Source organism: Theropithecus gelada, chromosome 5, assembly GCF_003255815.1.
Source record: "Theropithecus gelada isolate Dixy chromosome 5, Tgel_1.0, whole genome shotgun sequence".
In the NCBI taxonomy this organism is placed as follows: Eukaryota; Metazoa; Chordata; class Mammalia; order Primates; family Cercopithecidae; genus Theropithecus; species Theropithecus gelada.
The window spans coordinates 20,650,773-20,677,642 of NC_037672.1; the positions used below are offsets into that span (position 1 = coordinate 20,650,773).

At 39.4% G+C, this 26,870-nt stretch overlaps 1 protein-coding gene across 3 annotated transcripts in view; it reads right to left on the reverse strand.

Annotated features, from left to right (window-relative positions):
* KCNIP4 (potassium voltage-gated channel interacting protein 4) overlaps positions 1–26,870 on the reverse strand; it is a 1,213,657-nt gene that overhangs the window by 1,035,313 nt on the left and 151,474 nt on the right. The window lies entirely within an intron of this gene.

The following is a 26,870-nucleotide window of genomic DNA, read 5'->3' on the forward strand; positions in this document are numbered from 1 at the left end:
TTTTTGGTTTTAGATTTAAGTCTTTAATCCATCTTGAGTTGACTTTTGTACAAGTGTAAGGAAGGGGTCCAGTTTCAGTTTTCTGCATATGGCTAGCCAGCTTTCCCAGCACCATTTACTGAATAGGAGATCATTTTCCCATTGTTTGTTTTTGTCACGTTTGTTGAAGATCAAATGGTTGTAGATGTGTGGTGTTATTTCTGAGGTCTCTGTTCTGCTTCATTATTCTGCATGTCTGTTTTGGTACGAGTACCTTGCTGTTTTGGTTACTGTAGCCTTGTACTATAGTTTGAAGTCAAGTAGTGTGTTACCTCCAGCTTTGTTCTTTTTGCTTAGGATTGTCTTGGCTATATGGGGTATTCTTTGATTCCACATGAAATTGAAAATATGTCTTTCCCTAATTCTGTGAAGAATGTCAATGGTAGTTTAATGGGAATAGCATTGAATCTATAAATTACTTTGGGCATTATGGCCATTTTCATGATATTGATTCTTCCTATCCATGAGGATGGAATGTTTTCCCATTTGTTTGTGTCCTCTCTTAGTTCCTTGAGCAGTGGTCTGTAGTTCTCACATCCCTTGTTAGCTGTACTCCTAGGTATTTTATTCTCTTTGTAGTGATTGTGAATGGGAGTTCATTCATGATTTGGCTCTCTGCTTGCCTATTGTTGGTGTAAAGGAATGCTTGTGATTTTTGCACAATGATTTTGTATCCTGAAACTTTGCTGAAGTTGCTTATCAGTTCAAGAAGTTTTTGGACTGAGATCATGGGGTTTTCTAAATATAAAATCATGTCTGTAAACAGAGATAACTTGACCTCTCCTCTTCCTATTTGAATACCATTTAATTCTTTCTCCTGCCTAATTGCCATGGCCAGAACTTCCAACACTATGTTGAATTGGGGTGGTGAGAGGGCATCCTTGTTTTGTGCCAATTTTCAAAGGGAATGCTTCCAGTTTTTGCCCATTCAATATGATATTGGCTGTGGGTTTGTCATAAATAGCTCTTATTATTTTGAGATATGTTCCATCAATACCTAATTTATTGAGAGTTTTTCACATGAAGGGATGTTGAATTTTATCAAAGGCCTTTCTGCATCTATTGAGAAAATCATGTGGTTTTTGTTTTTGATTCTGTTTTTGTTATGGATGACGTTTATTGATTTGTGTATGTTGAACCAGCCTTGCATCCCAGGGATGGAGCTGACTTGATTATGGCGGATAAGTTTTTTGATGTGCTGCTGGATTCCGTTTGCCAGTATTTTAATTGAGAATTTTCACATCAATGTTCATCAGGGATATTTGCCTGATATTTTCTTTTTTTGTTTTGTCTCTTCCCAGTTTTGGTATCAGGATAATGCTGGCTTCATAAAGTGAGTCAGGGAGTCTCTCCTGTTCAATTGTTTGGAATAGTTTCTGAAGGAATAGTACCAGTTCCTCTTTGTGTTTCTGGTAGAATTCAGCTGTGAATCCATCTGGTCCTGGGCTTTTTTTTTGGTTGGTAGGCTATTAATTACTGCCTCAATTTCAGAGCTTTTTATTTGTTTATTCAGGGATTCGACTTCTTCCTGGTTTAGTCTTGGTAGGGTGTATGCATCCAGAAATTTACTCATTTCTTCTAGATTTTCTAGTTTATTTGCATAGAGGTGTTTACAGTATTCTCTGATGGTGCTTTGTATTTCTGTGGGGTCAGTGATGATACCTTCTTTGTCATTTTTTATTGCATCTATTTGATTCTTCTCTCTCTTCTATATTAGTTTAGCTAGCGGTCTATTTTGTTCAAAAAATCAGCTTCTGGATTTGTTTATGTTTTGGAGGGTTTTTCATGTCTCTATCTCATTCAGTTCTGCTCTGATCTTAGTTATTTCTTGTCTTCTGTAGTTTTCAGATTAGATTGCTCTTGCCTCTCTAGCTCTTTTAATTGTGATGTTAGGGTGTCAATTTGAGATCTTTCCAGTTTTCTGATATGGGTGTTTAGTGCTGTAAATTTCCCTCTTAACACTGCTTTTGCCGTGTCCCAGAGATTTTGGTATGTTGTCTGTTCTCATTGGTTTCAAAGAACTTCTTGATTTCTGCCTTAATTTCATTATTTACTCAGAAGTCATTCAGGAGCAGGCTGTTCAATTTCCATGAAATTTTGTGGTTTTGAGTGAGTTCCTTAATACTGGGTTCTAATTTAATTGCACTGTGGTCTGAGAGACTGTTTGTTGTGATTTCAGTTCTTTTGCATTTGCTGAGGAGTGTTTTACTGCCAAGTATGTGGTCAATTTTAGAATAAGTGTCATGTGGCACTGAGAAGAATGTATATTCTGTTGATTTTGGGTAGATAATTCTGTAGCCGTCTACTAGGTCCATTTGATCCAGAGCTGAGTTCAAGTCCTGAATATCTTTGTTAATTTTCTTTCTCTTTGATCTGTCTAATGTTGACAGTGGGGTGTTAAAGTCTCCCACTATCATTGTGTGGGAGTCTAAGTCTCTTTGTATGTCTCTAAGAACTTGTTTTATGAATCTGGGTGCTCTTGTATTGGGTGTATATATATTTAGAATAGTTAGGTCTTCTTGTTAAATTGTTTCCTTTATCTTTATCTAATGCCCTTGTCTTTTTTGTCTTTGTTGGTTTAAAGTCTGTTTTGCTGGAGACTAGAATTGCAACCCCTGCTTTTTTTTTCTGTTTTTTTCTTTTCTTTTTTTTTTTTTTTTTTTTTTTGCTTTGCTTTCCATTTGCTTCATAAATTTTCCTCCATCCCTTTATTTTGAGCCTGTGCGTGTCTGCATGTAAGATGGGTCTTCTGAATACAGCACACCAATGGGTCTTGACTCTTTATCCAATTTGCCAGTCTGTGTCTTTTAATTGGGGCATTTAGCCCATTTACATTTATGGTTAATATTGCTATGTGTCAATTGGATCCTGTCATTATGATGCTATTTGGTTATTTTGCATACTACTTGATGTTTCTTCATAGTGTCATTGATCTTTATATATTGGTATTTTTGTGGTGGCTGCTACTGGTTTTTCCTTTCCATATTTAGTGTTTCTTTCAAAAGCTCAAGCAGGGCAGGCCTGGTGATAACAAAATCCCTCAGCATTTGCTTGTCTGGAAAGGATTCTATTTCTCCTTTGCTTATGAAACTTAGTTTGGCTGGATATGAAATTCTGGGTTGAAAATTCTTTTCTTTAAGAATGTTAAGCATTGGCCCCCAATCTCTTCTGGCTTGCAGACTTTCTGCTGAGAGGTCCTCTGTTAGTCTGATGGGCTTCCCTTTGTAGGTGACTTGGCCTTTCTCTCTGAAGTTTTTCCTTCATTTCAACCTAGGAGAATCTTATGATTATGTGTCTTCGGGTTGATCTTCTCATGTTGTATCTTAGTGGTATTCTCTGTATTTCCTGAATTTGCATGTTGGCCTGCCTTGCTAGGTTGGGGAAGCTCTCCTGAGTAATATCCTGAAGTGTGTTTTCCAGCTTGTTTCCATTCTCCCTGTCTCCTTCTTGTACTCCAATCAATCGTAGGTTTTGTCTTTTTACGAAGTCCCAAAATTCTTGGAGGCTTTGTTCCTTCCTTTTCATTCTTTTTTCTCTATTCTTAGACAAGAATGCATATCTTATTTCACTAACATAGTCTTCAATCTCTGATATCCTTTCTTCTGCTTGATCAATCCGGCTGACACTTGTGTATGGTTCATGAAGTTTTCGTGCTGTGTTTTTCAGCTCCATCAGGTCATGTATGTTCCTCTCTAAACTGTTATTCTAGTTAGCAATTCCTCTAACCCTTTTATCAAGGTTCTTAGCTTCTTTGAATCGGGTTAGAACATGCTCCTTTAGTTCAGCGTACTTTTTTATTACCCATCTTCTGAAGCCTACTTCTGTCAATTCATCTATCTGATCCTCTGTCTAGTTCTGCATCCTTGATGGAGAGATGTTGTGATCATCTGGAGGAGAGGAGGCGTTTTGACCTGTTGGGTTTTCAGCATTTTTTTCATTGATTCTTTCTCATCTTTGTGAATTTGTCTAGTTTTGGTCTTTCTGGCTGCTGACCCTTGGACAGGGTTTTTGTGGAGGCCTTTTTTGTTGCTGTTGTTGATGCTGTTGTTGTCAATTTCTGCTTTTTTGTTTTTCTTTCAATAGTCAGGTCCCTCTTCTGTAGGGCTGCTGCAGTTTGCTGGGGGTTCACTTCAGGCCCTATTCATCTGATTCGCTCCTGTGCTTGGAGATGTCACCCAAGGAGGCTGGAAAAGAGCAAAGATGGGCTCCTGCTCCTTCTGGGACCTCTGACCTCGAGGGGCACCAACCTGATGCCAGTAGGATTGTTCCCATATAGGGTGTCTGACAACCCCTCTTGGAGGGTCTCACCCAGCTGGGTGGCACGGGGAGCAGGACCCATTTATCAAAGCACTTTGTCCCTTAGTGGAGAGGGTGTGCTTTTCTTCAGGGGAAACCCATTTGTCTGGGCTGCCCAGATTCCTTAGAACTACCATGAGGAGAGGCTAAGTCTGCTGGTCCACAGAGAATGCAGTCACCCTTCCCCCTAAGGCCTCAGGCCCAGGGAGATCCGAATTCTGTCCCCAAGCCTCTGGCTGGAGTTATTGGAGATCTTGCAGAGAAGCCTCACCCAGTGAGGAAGGATGGGTAAGGTTCATGCCTGAAGAGGCACTCTGGCCACAACTCGTATGTTGGGTTGTGGGGACATGTCTTGGGACCAAGCTGCCCAGCCTCCCTGGTTCCAGCAGGGGAAGAGCACAACCTGGAGCTATAGAAATGTGTTCAGTCCTTCCCCTGCCCAGGGAGCTTAGCGTATTAGGTAGTTGCGAGTCCCAGTGCTGGCTGCTGCCCCTCCCACAAGGAGCTCAAACCACTTAGACAGCAGGCAGTCACAACTGATGCAGGTCGCCCCTCGCCCCTCGCTCCAGTTCAGTAGGCTTAAGCTGATTCCAGCTGAGAAGCTGTAAGAATCTAACCATTCTGGGGCTGGGACACTGGGCCCCGGTGGCATGAGTTTGCAAGTGGGATCTTCCAGTCCATGGGTTGAAAAGTTCCGTGGAAAAAGCAGTTTCCTCAGCTGGGTAGCATGCTCACTCACCACCTCCCTTGGCTGGGGAGAGGGGGTTCCCCTTCCCCGTGTGGCTCTGAGGTAAGCTGCCGCACCCCACTGTTCTTCCTTCTCTCCGTAAGTCACTCTAGCCTGTTAGTCAATTTTGATGAGAGAACCTGGATACCTCAGTTGCTGGTGAAGAATTCACATACTTATTATGTTTCTTTCCTTTTCTTTTTTTTTTTTTGATGGGAGCCTCCGAACACTGCTGCTTCTAGTCGGCCATTTTGGCCCCACCCTAGAAGTCTCTTGAACATGGGTCACATATTATGGAGTTTTCTTACATTTATAATATGGTGAAGTAGAAAGTGTGGTGAACAGGCCTGGCAACACTGCAACCCACAGAAAATCAACTAATTTATCCTTTCCTAAATTTCCTTTACTTCTGATGTAAAATGAGGGAACTTGAGTTAATGACCTCAAAGATGTTGATATGGTTAGGCTTTGTGTCCCTACCCAGATCTCATCTTGAATTGTAATCCCATAATCCCCAGGTGTTGAAGAAGAAACCAGGTAGAGGTGACTGGATCATGGGGAGAGCTTCCTTCATGCTATTTTTATGATAGTGAATGAGTTTTCATGAGATCTAATGGTTTTATTTTATTTTATTTTTTGAGACATAGTCTCCCTTTGTCACCCAAGCTGGAGTGCACAATCTCGGCTCCTTGCAACCTCCGCCTCTCAGGTTCAAGCAATTCTCCTGCCTCAGCCTCCCAAGTAGCTGGGATTACAGGCATCCACCACTACACCCGGCTAATTTTTATATTTCTAGTAGAGACAGGGTTAGACGGGGTTTCACCATATTGGCCAGGCTGGTCTTGAACTCCTGACCTCAAGTGATCTGCCCAACTCAACCTCCCAAAGTGCTGGTATTACAGGCATGAGCTACCATTCCCGGCCAAGATCTAATGGTTTTATAACGGGCTCTCCTGCCTTCACTCTGCCACTCTTCTCTCTCCTGCTGCCTTGTGAAGAAGGACGTGTTTACTTCCCCATCTTCCATGATTGTAAGTTTCCTGACGCTTCTCCAGCCATGCAGAACTGTGAGTCAATTAAACCTCTCTCCTTTATAAATTACCCAGTCTCAGGCAGTTCTTTATAGCAGTGTGAAAATAAACTAATATAGATGTCTTCACTCTCTAACTTACCACAAATTTATATTTCTCAGACACACTTGGATAATATCTCAATCGGGCCAATACAGTAATCAACAGTGACCACTATAATATACGATAATCATTAAAGCACCACCATGTGGTACCACAAAGCATACCATTTTGAGGAAACAGAATTAAAAATGGGACATTTTTATACTAGATGTAATATGACTTAGCAAAGAAACTGTACAATTTTTACAGTAGGACACAATGGTGAACAACTTACGTTACCAAACACATCATTAAATGGATGGAATAGTTGTCACTTCTGGTCAGAATTACATATACAGAGAGAGGGACACTCACAATCTTACACTCATCAAAACTCCTATAATGAACTCTACCACTAGCACATGACTGATATAATTATAGGCAAAGAAATAGATACTCAGCAACTCAACTATCTTAATCAGCTCACTAAAAACATAGAGCTTTACTTGTTTATATTTTTAAGCACTTCAGTTCTTTACTTCTTGAATAATGTCATGCAAATTTTACACACTTTTTGCGATTTTCCCCTTTTATATAGCCATTAATAAGAGTTGAAATTTTACTTTAAATGCCTAAACCAAGGGAGCATTTGCTTATAAAATTTTGTAAGTTTTGACCATAAACATATAATCAATTTTTGACTATAAACTCATTTAGGGAAAATAAATAATAGTTTGATCATTATAAACAACAAAATAAGGTCATAATTCTCCAAAAACCAATATAAGACAACTTATCTGTCTTTACCAGGTGAAACTGTCAGTTCTCCCTCTGTGACTGAGTTTCAGAGCAGGAAAAAATAAACAAATTGGTGCATAATTTTCATAACTCTTATGATCAAAAGGAAGCCAAATAGCAAATGTGTTTATATTTTCCCTTCCTTCCTTCCTTCATTCATTCCTTTCCTTCCTTTCTCTTTCTTTCTTTGTTTTGTTTTCACAGGGTTTCACTCTTTTGCCCAGGCTGCAGTGCAGTGGCACACACATGGCTCACTGCAGCTTCAACCTCCTGGGCTCAAGTGATCCTCCCACTTCAGCCTCCTGAGTAGCTAGGACCACAGGTATACGCCACCACACTGGGCAATTTAAAAAAAGAAACACTTTGGGGAGGGATGGGATCTCATCATGTTACCCAGGCTGGTCTTGAACTCTTGGGTTGAACTCTCACGTTGGCCTCCCAAAGTGCTGAGATTACAGGTGTGAGCCACTGCGCCAGGTCTATATATTTTTTGTTTGTTTTTGTTTGAACCTAAAGTCAAAAAGAAAACGTCTCTTGTATTTCTCTGCAGAAGAGACACTGCATATTGTAACATAAAATATTACAAATAGCATTTTTAGATCAAAGGTAGAAGCACATTTTATATAACCCTAGAAGTATCCTTTGATACAAATTAAGGCATAATGTAAAAATAGGATTCTTGGAGGAGCTAGGTAATATGATACAAATATACTCCAATGAAATAATAATAATAACATCAACTAAATTTACTGAGCTGTCACTCTGTACCAGCTACTCTGTCTCCAGGATACCTGTGTGCAAATTCCAACTCAGTCACTTATTGACTGTGTAACCTTGGGCAATCTGTAGCTCTCTTTGTAAAATGAGGAGGGTACTAATTGCATTAGTACCCACTTCCTAGAATTACTGTGAGGTTTTAAAGTATGGGTGTGGTGTGCGTGAATGTGCATGTGTTTGGGCATGAGAGAGAGAGAGAGAGAAGAATATATTGTTATATAAATAAATCTTGCCTCTTCCTGTTTTCTATTCCATTCATTTCTCTACCATAAGGGATTCCACTGTGATGGAAAAAAAAGTATCTTGTTTCCTCAGAAAGACATTTAGAAATATGTAAACATTCGGCTTTCATCTTTATATTTATGGTAATTCTAAGGATATTATAAACTTGTAGTGGCAATTCTGAAGTATAATATATATTTAGGGTCACAAAACACAGCAGCAAAGATGATAACTCTATTAGCATTTAAAAAGCATAAAAATACTAATAAGCACAAATTTTCCTACTATAGTAACTGCAGCCTGAAGTTAAGAATAATAGTACGGTGATTGTAATAATGATATATATTTGAAAATTGATGACAGATTAAGACTCAAATGTTCTTCTCAAAAAATGGTAAGCATATAACGTAATGGATATGTTAATTAGCTTTATTTCACAATGTATACGCATATCAAAATGTCACATTGTACACCATAAGTATACACAATTTTTATTTGTCAATTATACTCTAATAAAGCTTGAGGACAAGGAGATGAAAAACAAGAATATACAAAAATGGAACCGGCGTGATAGCTCACATCTGTAATCCCAGTGCTTTGTGAGGCTGAGGCAGAAGAATCATTTAGCCCAGGAGTTCCAGACCAGTTTGAGCAACATAGCGAGATCCCATCTCTACTATACAATACAAAATTAGCCAGGCATGGTGGCACACTTCCTCCTGTAGTCTCGGCCTCTCAGGAGGCTGAAGCAGGAGGATCACTTGAGCCCAAGAGTTCAAGGCTGCAGTGAACTGTAATTGCGCTGATGCACTCTAGCCTAAGCAACAGAGTAAGATCCTGTCTCTTAAAAGAAGAAGAAGAATATTATTGAAAAATGAGGTCTGCAAGAAATGGCATGTCACAATGGCTGGAAGACACAGCGATTTAAGAAGGAACTCAGATGCTTAGTAAATATGATGAAAACAACTCTGAGCCTCCAGATGAAGATAATGGATGAAATCTACACAGTTCCTCCAAAACATCCACTAAAATGAGAGCATACAAGTTTTATAATGGTATGAACAGAGAATAACCCAGAACGGGAGAGGGGAAGAACATTCTGGAAGCAGGAAATTGTGAGGACGTATGGAATCTGACGTTGCCACCTGACCTTTGTAGGCAGTACAACACCAGGAAGCAATATGATTTGCTTGCGCAACTCCAAAAGGGTCAAAAATTCCCCATGCCACCTGGAAGTGGTAGGGAAGGGGCCAAAAAATAAACAGATTGCTTGAAAGTCCCATGAATAATCAGCAAGACCCATTCCATATGCTCCTACTCATGACAGCTGGGTAATCCACCGCCTCCACCACTCTCATCTGCCAAAGACTTGTGAGTTATTTTTTTGGAGAGGGTGAAACTGTTGGTTTCAGGATTAGAGGAAACCACATGCATTGGAGGGAAGGGTACCATACGAAACATAAGGGGGACTCCGAGGAAGTTATGTCCTGAACACTGAGACTCCTCAGGCTGCTCCAACCTCCCCTTCACATGAATCTCAGTTTACAGCAGTGGCAGCCCGAAAGGTAACTTACAGGCTTAAGACTGAAAGATCCTTTGCTCAGACATGTACCAATCACCCTGTGTTAGTTTTCTAGGGCTGCTGAAACAAATTATCCACACACCTGTGGATTAAAACTGTGTAGAATTATTCTCTCACATTTCTGAAGGCATAAAGTCTAACATTAAGGTGCTGCCTGGACCATGTTCCCTCTGAAGCTGCTAGGGGAGAATCCTTCCTTGCCTCTTCTAGCTTCAGGTAACCCCAGTCCATCCTTTGGCTTGTGGCAGCATCACTCCAATTTTTGCTGCTGTCTTCACAGGGTTCTCGTCCTGTGTTTGACTGTGTGTCTCTTCTGATCAGAACACCAGTTACTTGAGATTAAGGGCCCACACCATTCCAGTCCGACGCCATCTTAATTGACCTAAATTCATCTGATATGGTTGGTCTCTGTGTCCCCGCTTGAATGTCACCTAGAATCACAATCCCCACATGTTGAGGGAGGGAAGTGATTGCATTGTGGGGGTGGTTTGAGGGAGGGAAGTGATTGCATTGTGGGGGTGGTTGCCCCCATGCNGTGGGGGTGGTTTGAGGGAGGGAAGTGATTGCATTGTGGGGGTGGTTGCCCCCATGCTGTTCTCATGATAGTGAGCAAGTTTTCACAAAATCTGATGGTTTTATAAGCGTCTGGCATTTCCCCTGCTTGTACTTCTCTCTCCTACTGCCCTGTGAAGAAGCTCCTTGCTTCCCTTTCACCTTCTGCCATAATTTAAGTTTCCTGAGGCCTCCCTAGCCATCTGGAACTGTGAGTCAATTAACTTCTTTCCTTTATAAATTACCCAGTCTCAGGTAGTATCTTTAGAACCGTGTGAGATCAGACTAATATAACATACACAATGACCATATTTCCATTTTGAGGTACTGGGGGTTAGGTTTTCAACACATATATTTGAGAGTCACTATTCACCCATAACAAAGACATTCTCAGATGAAGGAAAACTAAGAAAATGTGTCACCAGCAGACCTAGACCAAAAGAATGCCAAAGGAAATTATTTATCTATTATTTATCGAACAGAAAGGAAATACTAAACAAAGGACTCTTTGGACAACAGGAGAGAAAAAAAAGAAAAAATTATAAATAAAATAGACTTTTTTCTCCTCTTGAATTTTTAATTTTTTTTGTGTCTAAGCAAACATTATAACAATGTCTGATATTATTCTTAGCATATATACATGAGATATTTAAAACAATTTTATGGGGTAAATAAATGGTGGAGAGTAAGTGAGCTTAAAGGGAGGGAAGGTTTCTATATTTCACTCCAACTGGTAAACTGTTGACACCAGTAAACTTTTTCAACTAATGCATATATAGCTTAAAAGATAGAGCAACCACTAGAAAACCAATAGGAAAAGAGATACAAAAGGTACTATTGATAAATCAAAATGAAATTCAAAAAATGTTCAAGTAACCCAAAGAAAGTCAGAGAAAAAAATAAAGAAATGAAAAGGAGAGATAGAAAAATAAAAAAAAATACAATCAAAGACTTAAGCATTCACAAACATTACAACAATTACATTAAATACAAATACTCTAAATAAACCAAGTAAAAGAGATTGATGTAGTGGAGTGAAAAAACATGACCTAACTACAAGCTGTCTACAAGGAACTCACTTCAAATATAACTGTATATATATATGTTGAAAGTAAAAGGATAGAAATAGATATGCCATACAAACAGTGATCAAAAGAAAACAGGAGTGGCTATTTTAATATAAGATACAAGACAAATTCTTACCATATGACTCAGCAATCATACACCTAGGCATTTATGCCAAATAAATGAAAATTCATCTTTATATCAAAACCTGTACTCAGCTGGATGTGGTGATTCATGCCTGTAATTCCAGCACTTTGGGAGGCTGAGACAGGAGAATCACTTGAGCCCAGGAGTTTGAAACTAGCCTGTGCTACATGGTAAGACTCCGTTTCTACAAAAAAAAAAAAAAAAAAAAAAAAAAAAAAATTTACATTAGCCGGGCATGGTGGCATGCACCTTTGCTCCCAGCTACTCAGAAGGCTAAGGCAAAAGGATCACTTGAGCCCAGGAGGTTGAGGTTGCAGTGAGCTGCATTAGTGCCACTGCATTTAAGCCTGAGAGACAGAAGAGATTCTGTCTCACACAAACAAACAAACTTGTACACAATTGCTTAGAGTAACTTTATTTGTAATAGCCAAAAAACTTGGAAACAGCCAAAATGTCCAATAAGTGAATAGTTAAACAAATTGCAGTAGATCCCTGCCACATGAAATACAATTCAGGAATAAAAAAGAACCAACTACTACTATAAACAGCAAGTTAGATGGATCTCAGAGTCATTATACCTATGGAAAAAAGCCAATCTCAAACATTATATGATCCATGTAGGTAAAATTCTTGAAATGACAAAATTATAGACAGGGACAACAAATTAGTAGTTGCCAATGGTAAGGGATGGTGAAGAGGGGGTGGATGTAATGATAAATGGGTAGAATAAAGGGATTTTTGTTGAAAGGGAACAGTTAGGTATTTTGATCATGTGGTAAAAGAAATCTGCAAATATGATGAAATGACATAGAACTACTTACATACATTATAGAATTTCAGTTTCCTGGTTTTGATTTTGCACTTTAGTTACATAAGAGGTAATAATTGGAGGAAACTACGTGATAGGTACACAAGTTTTCTCAGGGTTATCTTTGAAACTTTCTATGAATTTATAATGTATTCAAATTAAATGGTTAAACAAAGCCAAAACTAAAACTACCTTTAAAAAGAGGCAGACAAGGATCCTAGAAACAGGAAATCAAGCACCAGAGAGAGATAAAGATAAACTAAAAAAATAAAAGTTTTTAACAGGCCTAAATATGAATAATGTGGATTGGGGCAGGCAGGAAACTACAGAAGAAATATTTCCAAAATGAAACTGATAAATTATCCGAAGTGCTTGATCACATTGAAAAATTATTATAAAAGTGGGAGCGAGTTTACAGATAAATTAGTAATAAGTACATTAAATCAAAAGTAAACCCAAAGCAGATGTCATTTTCAGAAAAAAATAAAGATAGGACATCAAAAAAGGAAATGTAAGCACAATAACATGAATCTTCTGAAGTTAGTGTTTATAGTCATAACAATACAAACATTAAAGATTTATTTACATAAAACAATCACATAATAGAAAGATGAGAATATTATAAATGTACATATCGGAGGGCGGGTAAACAGAGTTTAATCCCTATCTTCCATTATTATTTCTATTAATTTACAACTTCAACAGATCACATCAGTTTTGCACATATCAACAGATAAAGTACAAAACTGAAATATCAAAAAGTAGCAGCATAATTACATAATTTGGCCAAACACATTTTTCATAATAAGCTTTGTAGAAATATCTACTTAATCAGACATATATATGTATTACTCTGTTTTCACACTGCTATACTACCTGAGACTGGGTAATTTATCAAGGAAAGAGGTTTAATTGACTCACAGTTCCACATCGCTGGGGAGGCCTCAGGAAACTTACAATCATGGCAGAAGGCAAAGGAGAAGCAGGCACCTTCTTCACGAGGCGGTGGGGGGGTGGGGTCGAAGTGCCAGATACTTATCAAACAACCAGATCTCGTGAGAACCCACTCACTATCATGAGAACGGCATGGGGGAACCGTCCCCATGATTACAATTTGAGATGAGATTTGGATGAGGACAGAGCCAAACCATATTAATATACATATAAAAAACAGAAACATACTCAACTCCAACAAATTCTGTGCCCTGTCACTATATACAGAACAGCAACTTCAAAACCTCTCAAATGACAAAACAAAAACTTTCTTGCCCAAAGAAAATATTCTTAACACTAGAAAAAATTTTTTTTGATTTTAAAAAAATTATATTTTAAATAAAAACAAGGAGTTATAAAAATATTTTTATGGAAATCTTTGAATTCATATTCTAATATGTCAACCTGCCAAAGACAGAAACACTTGCACAAGAATGCTTTATTGAAACTAGTCATAATGCCATATTTTTTATCTGAAAAAATAAATATATGTAGATGTCAAAAACCTCAAGGGTGTTACCATGAAGCCAAACATTTTATCCTCAAAGATATATTTTTATTTGGAACATTCTGATCAAAATCGAACTAGGTCAAATAAAAATGCAGAATTTACCATCAAAGAGTATACCTCCTGGCTCCTTCACACAGCATTCTCATTTATCTCATCATGATCATGTCCTAAATGTAGTTTCTTTCTACTCTTTATCAGAGTAAATTTGATTACACTATATTTGATTCAATGTTGAGTTGACATTAAATATTTTCAAAACCTTCATGACCAAGTGTCATTTCTTGCATCCAGTCTTTTAAGCTAAATTAGCTGATGTACAGCAGAAATTAAATTGTCCTTGAACTATGAAGATATATTACTTACTCTCCCCACTCTCACCTATCCTTTGCAGTCAATAGCTGGTTAAACTATATGTACCGCAGTAAAGATTAGATACTTTGGTCCATTAAGAATAGTGTTTTTTAACACTCACTATTTATCAGAATCACTCAGACCTCATCCCCAGAGATTATTTTTGTAGTAGCTTTATGGAGATATAACTCACATACCACAGAATTCACCCATTTAAAGTATCCAATTCAATCCATTTTAGTATATTTAAAGGTTTGTGCAGCTATCACCACAATTAATTTTAGAACATTTATATCACTTCAAAAAAAGAAAAAAAAAAAAAAACCTTGGCTGGCCACAGTGGTTCACGCCTGTAATCTCAGCACTTTGGGAGGCCAAGGGAGGCTGATCACTTGAGGTCAGGAGTTTGAGACCAGCCTGGTCAACATGGTGAAACCCTGCCTCTACTAAAAATGCAAAAAAAAAATTAACCAGGTGTGGCGGCGCATGTCTGTAATCCCAGTTACTCAGAGGTTGCAGTGAGCCGAGATCGCACCATTGCTCTCCAGCCTGGGTGAAAGAGTGAGATTTCATCTAAAAATAAAAATAAAAATAATTAAAAATATCATGAGCTATTATCCCCAATCCTCCCTTTTTTCCAGCCCTAAATATTCACTAACCTATTCTGTTTCTATGAATTTGCCTGGCTATGCTGAATCATACAAAATGTCACCTTTTGTGTCTAGTTTCTTTCACTTAGCACACATTTCATAACAGCACTTAATTCTATTTGTTGCAAACAATATTTCATTGTATGGATATGCCACATTTTATTTATCCATTCGGCAGGGACATTTGAGTTGTTCCCACTTTTTGACTATTACAAATAATGCTGCTGTGACCATTCATGTACAGGTTTTGGTGTGGACATATAATTTCACTTCTCTTTTTATCTGAGGAGGAGTCTCACTCTGTTGCCAGGCTGGAGTGCAGTGGCGCGATCTCGGCTCACTGCAACTTCCACCTCCCCGTTTCAAGCAATTCTGCTGCCTCAGCCTCCCAAGTAGCTGGGATTGCAGGCGTGTGCCACCACGCCCAGCTAAAATTTGTATTTTTAGTAGAGACAGGGTTTCACCATGTTGGCCAGGATAGTCTCAATCTCTTGACCTCATGATCTGCCTGCCTCGGCCTCCCAAAGTGCTGGGATTACAGGCCTGAGCCACCATGCCCGGCCTCGCTTCTCTTAAATATATACCTAGAGTTGAAATCTCTGGGTCATATAGTAACTCTGTTTAACCTTTTGAGCTAATTGTCCAAGTGATCTCCAAAGTGGCTGCATTTTACATTCCCATGAGCAGTGTAGGAAGATTCTAATCTCTCTCCATTTTTGCCAACACCTGTTATAATCTGATCAGTCATTTTATTATTGCCATACTGGCATGTACTCCCAGAGAGTTTGGTTCAACTGGTGTAGCTGTTGTACCCAGACTGTATGTTTATTTACTTATATGTTATTTGTCTACATTGAGTGATTTAAAACCAAGATAGTCACTACTTTAGCCTCTATCAGAAAGTACCTCATACAATCAAAAGAATAAAGGTTATGTCTCTAGCCTAAAAACTTGGAAGCCATTTCTACCAGGTGAAGGTAAACGAAATAAGCCAGTGATAAAGTGAGATAAATGTGTGTATAGACAGTTTGAGCATCCCTAATATGAAAATCTAAAATCCAAGATTTAAACCTTTTCGAACACCTGATACACCACCACAAGTGGAAAATTCTATGTATAAGTATCTGATACAAATTTTGTTTCATGTACAAAATTATTTGAAAATGTTTAAATTTACCTTCAGGCTATGTGTACATAGTGCATATAAAACATCAATAAATGCTGTGTTTAGGCTTCGATTCCATTCCCAAGATTCTCATTATGTATATGCAATTATTCTCAGATTTAAAAATCTGAAATCTGAAACACTTTTGGTCCCAAGCATTTCAGTCAGTTCTTCTTACTGGACTATAATCTACTGCATTCATTCCAGTTTGTCAAACTCCAGCTGAAACACCCCCTCCTCAATGAAGCCTGGTCTCTCCAACTAGGGCTAGATGCTTTCTCATTTATGCCCACACGGGAACACTAAGTACATTCCAGGTATTACACTAAATGCTCTTTGTCATTTATTTCTCACAACAACCCCATGAAGAAGCTATTATTATCCTAATTTTACATACAAGAAGCTGAGGTTCTATTTTTTTTTTTTTTTTTTTTCCTGAGACGGAGTCTCGCTCTGTCGCCCAGGCTGGAGTGCAGTGGCCGGATCTCAGCTCACTGCAAGCTCCGCCTCCCAGGTTTTCACCATTCTCCTGCCTCAGCCTCCTGAGTAGCTGGGACTACAGGTGCCCGCCACCTCGCCTGGCTAGTTTTTTTGTATTTTTTAAGTAGAGACGGGGTTTCACCGTGTTAGCCAGGATGGTCTCGATCTCCTGACCTCGTGATCCGCCCATCTCGGCCTCCCAAAGTGCTGGGATTACAGGCTCGAGCCACCGCGCCCGGCCAAAGCTGAGGTTCTAAATAATTAATTTACACATAGTCCTTGCTCATAGCAGAGCCAAGATTTGTTCCTAGGGTTATTTGACTCCAAAGTCACTGATCTTCTCACTAATTTGCTTGCCTTCCCATTATAACATTTCACACACAGCTGAAACCATATTGGGCAGACCTTGTATTTTAAAAACTAAATTTTTAAAAAATCTGCATTTTTGCCTCCATCATTAATTCTTCCTTTTTTCTCTATGTGCTTATTCATTCAACATTAGACGCTGATTGTCTGCTACACACTGGCATATAATTGTATATCGGTTCTTCCAAAGCTGATATTCTCGTGGGGGAGGCAGATACCAACCAAATGTGCCATGCAAAAATTCCTTCAGATTATTTGTCTTTTGCTCCAGGTAGGAGCAAATGAATAAAAAGAAAAAAAAAAAAAAAGATGGCTTTGAAGGCAGGCCGCTTGATACATTTCCCAAAAGAAAATTAATGTCAAGTCCAAAAGCCAACAGCAGGCCTTGTCAATTAAATTTCAACCAGAAGACATTCACTCTTTTGCAAGTACACCACACTGGACATTTCAAAATTCGGGAGGTAAAGAAGAAGTAGCCATATTATTTTCCACAGAGAAATTTCATATAAACTCAAAAGCAATGCTATTAGAGATTATTAAGCAATGGACAATATAAACAAAGAGTTGAAATTTTTATGGGAAATGGAGAATGAAAAAAAAAAAAAAAAAAAAAACTCTGGGATTAAAGACTTCCTTACTTGAAAGATACATTAACACATAGCTAAAAGACAAAGCAGATGTTGCACAAGTGTCAGCATATTCATCAAAGATTCATAAAAAAGTTCTAATCAATTATTTTAAGTTCTATGCTACGAATTATGAGGAATGCAAAGAAGTCTCACCCCCAGCCTCTAACCTCATAAAACTACAGCCTGGCTTGCAAGATGGAACAAGATGCATGCATTCTACAAACATGTACTCCACCTCAGGCAGGTCACCAGACATCTCAGATCAAAAGGGGAGCTAAAGCAGCTTCCACCCTCCAGAAATTTACAATTGATGTGGAGAAAAATCCCTACAAACACACACTGATGTTTTAGTTCTTTAATACAGAATAACTATAAAAATAGTTACCATTCCTTGAGCCCCTTCCAGGACCCACGTGTGCCTCTGGCATATTCACAACAACCCATTAAAGTAGATATGCTCATTGTCACTGTCATTGTAAAAATAGTCTAGCTGGCTGGTTGTGGTGGCTCATGCCTGTAATCCCACCACTTTGGGAGGCTGAGGCAGGCAGATCACAAGGTCAGGAGATCAAGACCATCCTGGCCAACATGGTGAAACCCCATCTCTACTAAAAATACAAAAATTAGCCAGGCGTGGCGGCGCGTGCCTGTAGTCCCAGCTACTTGGGAGGCTGAGGCAGAAAGATTGCTTGAACCCGGGAGGCAGAGGCTGCAGTGAGCTGAGATCGCGCCACTGCACGCCAGCCTGGGCAACAGAGACTCTGACCAATAAATAAATAAATAAATAAGTCTAGCTGAGGTTCAAGGGAGGCTATGTGTTTTGCCTCAAGCCACACAGCTAGTGCAGGTATTACAACTCATACTTAAAAGATTCCAAAGTTCAAGGTTTCTTCTACCCGCCCCGGGTTTCATGCCACCTCCCACAGAGGATTTTAATAAATCCATCTTAGTTGTATACATTTTCGTTTACTTTGGGAATGATTGTGTCTTTTAAAGTTTAATTTAAAATGTAAGTAAATTTCAGGTGCAATATTTCATCTCAGCTGATAATTTATCACTAATGGGAAGAGAGCTGCTTCACGTTGGACAATGGAAACCTTATTTTGCTTTAGTCTCCTGCATAACCACCACTAGATGGCGGTACCTACACAGTTATTCTAAGGACAGTAGGAACATGGTCTCCTTTTCAGCAAGCGGTTGGCTTCACAAAAAGTACTTCTTTTAAAAATCTAAATTCTGTATTATTATTAGGTACAACAACTGGGTCACAAAGGGATGGAGGTTTAAGACTACGTAACATCTTTGCTACCTCTGTGTGAAGAACAGCACGTCGTTCCTAGTTAGCTCATCGTCAAGACATTGAAAGGTTCTTATATCGTTTCCTAAAACAAAGCATAAACAAGATTTAATGTCTGTGTAGATCATTGTTTTTATGCCAATAAAAGGCAAGATATTTGTGCTTGCTCTTACAAGGAAGAAATCAAAGGAGGCAGAACCTTACGTTATTCCTTCTAGTTAAATAAATACGATGTCTAAGGCAACCCACCCAAACTGGGCCTTCAAAACTATTACTTATGTAAATGAACATCAGATTCGGTTTGCGTTTGTTTTAAAGGAAATTGATTTGAATAGGAACCCAGAACTGAAGTCTGGTTTCTTCCCATTTTCCATCTTCATATACATTTGACAGTAGGAAAAGCATGGAAATATTATTTTGGTTATGAAACTGCCATGAAAATCTGCCTCAGCATGTCACTTAACGGAAAGAGCTCCAGGCAAAGCCATTATGTGGATGGGCAAATGAGAGGAGGCTGGGAAGAAATTGCATCCTGCTTGCATGAGTATTAAGTTTAAGCCATGAGAAGAGAGAATGAGAGGCTGGAAGAAGAAATAAAAATGATCCAAACTAAGCACTGTGCTGCTCAGCAGCACAGTAGCCATTCAACAGTCATTCCCTGATAAGTGTGTACAATCCTTAAAACATTTTCGAAATTACTTACGATTAAAAACATATTTCATCAATGCTGGAAATCTAAGCAAACACTTTAACTACACACACTCATTGTATCCTGTGTTTAGAGGATGTTACAGAGTACACTCGAATTTCACATACACCAGAATAGCAGAGGAATTTCAAAAGCTTTAGAGGTGGGACTTCCCTTTCCAAAACCTCACGTTATGACAACTTATGTTCCACTCCTCAGCTTTAAATTTTTTAAAAATTTAATTCCCAGGACAAGTTTTGTATTATAATTCGATTTGAATATAAAATAGAAAACACATTAAGAAAAAAAAAAGAGAACTTTTAATTACCAGAAGAGGGAGCTATCCTCAAACTTAAAACTTCCACACTCGCCTGCTAAAGTACCTTTGCAGTTCTGAAAGATGCTTCAGCATAATCCAGTTTAATCATTGCATTATAATCTTAGAAAGAACCCTAACCATATCTTTGAAGGGTGGAATAACCAACTTGCACAATATCCTCATTTACAATACTCAGAGTAGCCATTATAAATCCAAGTTAATGACAACAGAAGCTGAAAAGGTATCATTCTGTAGCATCACAATCTTCATAATTTATAACTTTTAAAAATGCTTAGCTGTTGCATTCACTCAACTGAAATGTGTGGCTCCTTTATTTGCCTGTGTGCGCCACCAAAAAAAGCTCTATCTTGGAATACATCATTTTACAAAGATTGCTATTTTTCTTGGTATCTTAGTTTAAGGTGCAATAACAGGCTACTCTAGGCTAGGTGATTTATTAACAACAGAAATGTATTCCTCACAGATGTGGAGTCTGGAAGTTCGAGGACAAATTGCCAGCATGGTTGGGTTCTGGTGAAGGCTGTCTTTGGGACTGCAGACTGCTGACTTCTCACTGTATACTCGTAAGACTGGCGGATGGGGCAAGCGAGTTCTGGGTGTGTGTGTGTGTGAGCATTAATCTCATTCATGAGGGCTTCATCCTTATGTCTGAGTCACCTCCCAAAGGCTCCACCTCCTAATACCATCAGGAGGTATTAGAGGTTAGGATTTCAACACAGGAATTGCGCGGCAGAGGGTGGAGGGGACAGTCATTCTGTAGCATTGGAGTAACTGAAAAATAAATCAGACAAGTGAGAGTTTGAAGAAGAAAAGCAGAAAGAATGGGAACGGTGCTTCTTTTAGAAATTTCTGTTCACTGCAGAAAACAAGACAAGAACAAGAATTCATGTGGGCAGAGGGGACGAACACAACCACGGGACTCACTCCGGTGAGTGGGATGTCTGTGTCCACACTCAGCCTAACTAGGAAGGTTGACTCTGCTCTTTCCTACTTTTACGGCTTTGAGTAGGTTCCTTAACATACTTTGTCTTTCCATTCCTCAGCTATAGAAAGCAAACAATAATAAGAACTACATCTCATGTCTGTAAATCCCAGCACTTTGGGAGGCCGAGGTGGGCGGATCACCTGAGGTCAGGAGTTCAAGACCAGCCTGGCCAACATGGTGAAACCCTGTCTTTACTAAAAAATACAAAAATTAGCCAGGCATGGTGGTGCATGCCTATAATCCCAGCTACTTGGGAGGCTGAGGCAGGAGAATCACTTGAACCCGGGAGACGGAGGTTGCAGTGAGCCGAGATCGCACCACTGTACTCCAGCCTGGTGACAGAATGAGACTCTGTCTCAAAAAAAAACCAAAAAAAACCAAAAAAAACCCACAACTACCTCATAGGCACTCTTCATCCCTACACTCTCTCTATTTTTTCGAGACACTGCTTTCTGATTTTCTTGGCGGGAAGGGTTGGCTCGCTTAGTTGCTTACTTATCTCTCTTGTTTCTCTCTCTCAATAGACCGTAAGTTTCACAAGTACATAGACTGCATCTGTCTTATCCTTTCCCCCATTCCCAGGGTCTGGAATGTGGCAGGCCCACAACAAATTCTAGCTGAAGGAATCAGCAAGGGGATGTTATGGAGCTCTGCCAAGATACTAACCCTGAACTCGCCACATGGTCAGTCATGAGACTTTCCACTACACTCTGCTTCTGTGACGTTAATTTTTACACTTACCTTACACTAATGGCATATGATACAGATTTTGAGGTGTGTGCTAATGGCATAAAATTGTCTTCATATAATAAATGAAGTCAAAACTTACTGATTTAAAGAAAACTATTAAGTAAATAATAGAACAGATGCTGTGTGTAAATGTCAACACATGTGAAAGTGGTCATGGATAACAGAGGTTTGTAAAACTCACTAGATGGAGAATAAGCACAACAGAAGCCTGGCATCAAGAGTGAGGGTGGAGGTCGGAGGAAGTTTAAGGACTTGGTTTCATAGCTGGGCATTTCGGAGATGGCCGAGGCCAGCAGAGGGAAAAGCTGGGACTTCCCACATTGAGAGTGCACAGGGCTACAGACATACATTTGTATCCCCAGGTTTAACTACCTCTCTTTTTTTTTTTTTTTTTTTTTTTTTTTGAGACGGAGTCTGGCTCTGTCGCCCAGGCTGGAGTGCTGTGGCCGGATCTCAGCTCACTGCAAGCTCCGCCTCCCGGGTTTACGCCATTCTCCTGCCTCAGCCTCCGGAGTAGCTGGGACTACAGGCGCCGGCCACCGCGCCCGGCTAGTTTTTTTGTATTTTTTAGTAGAGACGGGGTTTCACTGTGTTAGCCAGGATGGTCTTGATCTCCCGACCTCGTGATCCGCCCGTCTCGGCCTCCCAAAGTGCTGGGATTACAAGCTTGAGCCACCGCGCCCGGCCGGAGGTTTAACTACCTCTCTAACTTTATGGAGGAGAATCTCTGATTGTGAAGGGTTATGACTTACCAAACTACCCACTGTATGTCTTCCTGTAATGTTGAGAAGCATCCATAGTTTCCTATTTCTTTATAAACATCAAACCTAGAAAACGACACATGACAGTCAAGGGCATTATTCTAAATATTCTAAATGCTCAGAGTATGTGAAAGAAATTTGGAAAGAATCCCCTGGCTCGGAGTCAACAGATGAGAGAAGGAAAGCTACTGCCTTAAGTGTTCAGGGGCAGAAATTTTCCATTCCTGAGAAGCAAACTGAGGTAAGGATGGTCAACATTCATGGGCAGTCCCAGTTTTTGTTGTACCTTTAAAAAAACCAAAGCCTAAAATGAGTGTTTAAGAAAAGAAATCTATCCATGTATCAATGGAAATTTGTATACCAATCAAATATAAAATACTATCAGTTCTTCAGTAGGAATTATCATGAAACCTGTGCACCTTGACATGTTCTGGTTTCTTTAAGAAGACAAGTAGTTATTCTTTTTTGAGATGGAGTCTCGCTCTGTCACCCAGGCTGAAATGCAGTAGTACCATCTTGGCTCACTGCAACCTTGCAACCTCCACCTCCCAGCCTCAAGCAATTCTCCTGCCTCAGCCTCCCCAGTAGCTAGAATTACAGGCATGTACCACCATGCCCGGCTAATTTTTGTATTTTTAGTACAGACAAGATTTCACCATGTTGGCCAGGCTGGTCTTGAACTCCTGACCTCAAGTGATCCACCCGCCTCGACCTCCCAAATTGCTGGAATTACAGGTGTGAATCACCATGACTGGCCTGACAAGTAGTTTTTCAATAAGAGAAAAACGAAATAAAATTCAAACACATATCTTATGATTTAAGAGGCAGAGTTTGGAAAAGAAAATAAAAAATACCACCTGAATCCTTTTTTTATATTAAAATATTAAATTCCATTTAATCATACAAAATCTGCCCATAAAAATTGTCTTCCAGGTCTGGGTCCAATCGCCACTTAAGGAAAAAATACATAAAATATACGACAGGGGAAGATAACATTGATGGGATTATCTCAGATTTCACTTAATTTTATCCTGTCAGGGGCCACTTACTCATAAACTGCTTAATTGAATGGGTTCATTTTCAATCAATTGTTTTGTCTCATGAAAATATATACCTAGTAGACAGCATGAGCACTGACAGCTTCCTGAAGGCATCTGAGTACGTAGAGCAATAACTGCAACATGATGGATGCTGTAAATACCGGGTTGCCCTCTGGGAAGGCTTCCACCTACAATTCTTGGGGAGGCTCGGAGAATCTGAGACCCTGGCTTAAAAACTCAAACTGAGACAATGGGGTGTGGTGGCTCACGCCTGTAATCCTAGTACTTTGGGAGGCCAAGGTAGGCAGGTTGCCTGAGGTCAGCAGTTTGCAAACAGTCTGAAACCCCGTCTCTACTAAAAATACAAAATATTAGCCAGGGGTGGTGGCGTGCACCTGTAATCCCAGCTACTTGGGAGGCTGAAGCAGGGGAATTGCTTGAACCAGGGAGGCGGAGGTTGCAGTGAGTTGAGATTGCACCATTGCATTCCAGCATAGGTGACAGAAGAAGACTGTCTCAAAACAAACAAACAAACAAAAATCTCACTGAGACCTGAAGTTCCCTTCGTCTCTCCAGCCAAACCCATGATTACCCTCAAGTACTCAGCAAATAGGCCTGTGGTCTTTGCTAGAGACTGAATTTTCAGTTCCCCCAAAATTCAAAGCCCTAACTCACCCATACCTCAAAATGAGATTGTATTCGAAGACAGGAGCTTTAAGGAAGTGATGAAGTTCAAATGAGGCCACTGGGGTGAGCACTGATTCAGTCCGACTGGTGTCCTTCTAAGAAGCAGAAATTAGGACGCATAAGTAGACATCAGGGAAGCGTGTGCACAGAAGAAAGGCAGTGTGAGGACGTGGAGAGTAGTATAGTCAAAAAGCAAGGCCTTAGAAGAAACCAAACCCAGGGACGCCTTGATCTTGGACGTCCAGCCTGCGGAACTGTGAGGAAAACGTCTGTTGCGTAAGCCACCCAGTCTGTGGTATTTTGTTACGGCAGCCCCAGCAATCTAGTACAGTTCTCAAAGGGAAAACTGCCTGATAAATCACCCTGTGTAATGTCTATGAGCAAAGTGATACTAATATAGAATCTTACTTTTCAGACACGGAAAAACTTTAAAACAAATAGGTCAGGTAGGATTTGTGTAAGTAAGTGAAAATTCTACAGGAACTTGAAATACTCTTCTCATTGGAATTGTTTGCCTGTTTCGGATGCCATTTATATGGGATATCTCACACAATATTTTTTTTCTGTTGCTTTCTGAGTTGATTTTCTTAAATATAAATTAGTAAAAACAGATGCAAGGGTATATTATATAATCTCTGGTAAATCTGCAACTGAAACACACTCTCTTTAAAAAAAAAAAAAAAAAAGGCCCCATGTGATGACTCACAGCTGTAATCCCAGCACTTTGGGAGGCCGAGGCAGATGGATCACCTGAGGCCAGGAGTTCAAGATCAGACTGGCCAACACACAGTGAGAACCTGTCTCTTCTAAAAAAGGAAAAATTAGCCAGGTCCGGTGGTGCTTGCCTGTAATCCCAGCTACTAGGGAGGCTGAAGCAAGAGAATCACTTGAACCCAGGAGGCGGAGGGAGCAGTGAGCTGAGATTGTGCCACTGCACTCCAGCCTGAGCTACAGAGTGAGACTCTTTCTCAATAAATAAATAAAAATTAAAATAAACCCTAATAAACATGGAGAGCGCTGTGGTTCAGTTCTTATATAATATCACATTACACTATTTTAAAGCAAGTTTTGTTCTTTACTCTGGTTTCTCATGGAATGTTACAGAAATTGGTTCACGTGGCCTGTAATGTACTTCTTACACAATTTTTTCTCTTTCTCAATGATCTATAGCACAGGTTCTCTCCAATCTTTCGTTCTCCAGAACTCCCTCCCTACATTAGCTTTCTCCACTCCCTGTAAGTCCAAGCCTTCCCCATTTCTTCCAACTCTTCATGGTGTTGACTGGCGTGACCTCTTCCAATGAGGTCTTTCCTACTCCAGACTGTCAGGCTTGGTCCTTCTCTGTCTGATCTCTGGCATCTCAAAATCCAGGACTCTCTCTGGTCATATAGACACACATCTTCATTTAAGTTGCGTGAGAGAAAGATGTCTGAAATGAACCAGTTAAATTGAGAAATAAAATAAAATGCAGGATGGTCGTGGTGGCTCACGCCTATAATTCCAGCACTTTGGGAGGCTGAGGTGGGAAGACTGTTTGAACTCAGGAATTCGAGACCAGCCTGGGCAACATGGCAAAACCCCGTTTCTACCAGCCTAGGTGACAGAGCAAGACCTGAAAAAAAAAAGGAAAGAGAGAGAGAGAGATAAAGAGAGGGGGAGAGAGAGAGACAGAGAGAGAGAGAGAGAGAGGAGAGAGAGAGAGAGAGGAGAGAGGAGAGAGAGAGAGAGAGAGAAAGAAAGAAAGAAAAAGAAAGAAAGAAAGAAAGAAAGAAAGAAAGAAAGAAAGAAAGAAAGAAAGAAAGAGAGAGAAAGAGAGCAAAGAGTCAGTCTTTTAAGCTATTCTGCAATAGATTAAGAGAATGAGGGAAAAAAAAGCTTTTAAGGTTTTTGGAGGTGATGTAGTTTGAAATTGAAGAAATATCTACTTTCAATTCCAGATTTCAGCTTTACATTTATAACTTCCTCAGAAACTATCTGAATGTTTTGTATTCTTGCATGCTTAGAAGGCATATGAAACAAAAAAGGTAAAGATAGTAAAAGCTACCCTGCTTCAAAATAATCAGTTCTTTCCGTGGGTTAAAAACTACTAATATATTTGGCTTATATATTTGGTATATCAACACTTTTCACCCATATATCATAAAATTCATTTCCAATCTTTGACTACATTATCAAAATGTTTTAATTAATTGACAATGAGCTGACATTTTCCTAGAAGAAATATCGATTTTACGTAACAGTCCATCCAGGAAAAAAGGGGGGGAAAAAAAACTCTATAATTTCAACTTTTTTATTCTTGAAAGTATGAGTATACCAAGAATTTGGTACTTTAATGATATACCATTAATAATAATAAGAGGTGCTATTTACAGAGCTCTTACTAGGCACCATGTTAAGTGCTTTCCAAGAAGAATTTTCTGTAGTATTCGCAACAATCTAATGAAGAAGGCACATTATTTTCCCTCCTTTACAGATGAGGTAACTGAGATTTAGAGAGGTGAACTTACTTGGCTGAGGTCTATTATCTCTAGTAAACGACAAAGCCAGAAATTGAATCTAGGTATGGGTAACTCCAAACACCACACTCAAACTTTTCTTTATATTACCAACATTTTAAAAGACTTCTCCAAGTGCTTATCCTGGCTGATTGTATTCGCTTTCGTAATCTTTGACATTAATATTGGTCGAAAACTATATGATACCTGTTTGTTGGAGGAAGGTAGAGGTAGTGACTAAGAAATTAGTACAACAGCACTCACTAAAATATTAATATATATTCACTTTCAAATCGCTTAGTGATGACTTTAACAGGTTAATAACAAGACAGTAAATATTTGTTGAATGTGCCAGGTGCAAGGGAGTTACAGAACTGGATAGGGATAAAGACTTCATGTTCAGGCCTTTAGAACAGCAGTGAAGACACACTTCTGAACTCTGGAAAGCTGTGATTTCTATGTCACATGTTAACCATTTAACAAATAAGTTTCCCTCCCTCCCTCTCCCTAGAACAGAAGTTAGTCAACTACGCTCCATGGAGTAAACCTGACACACT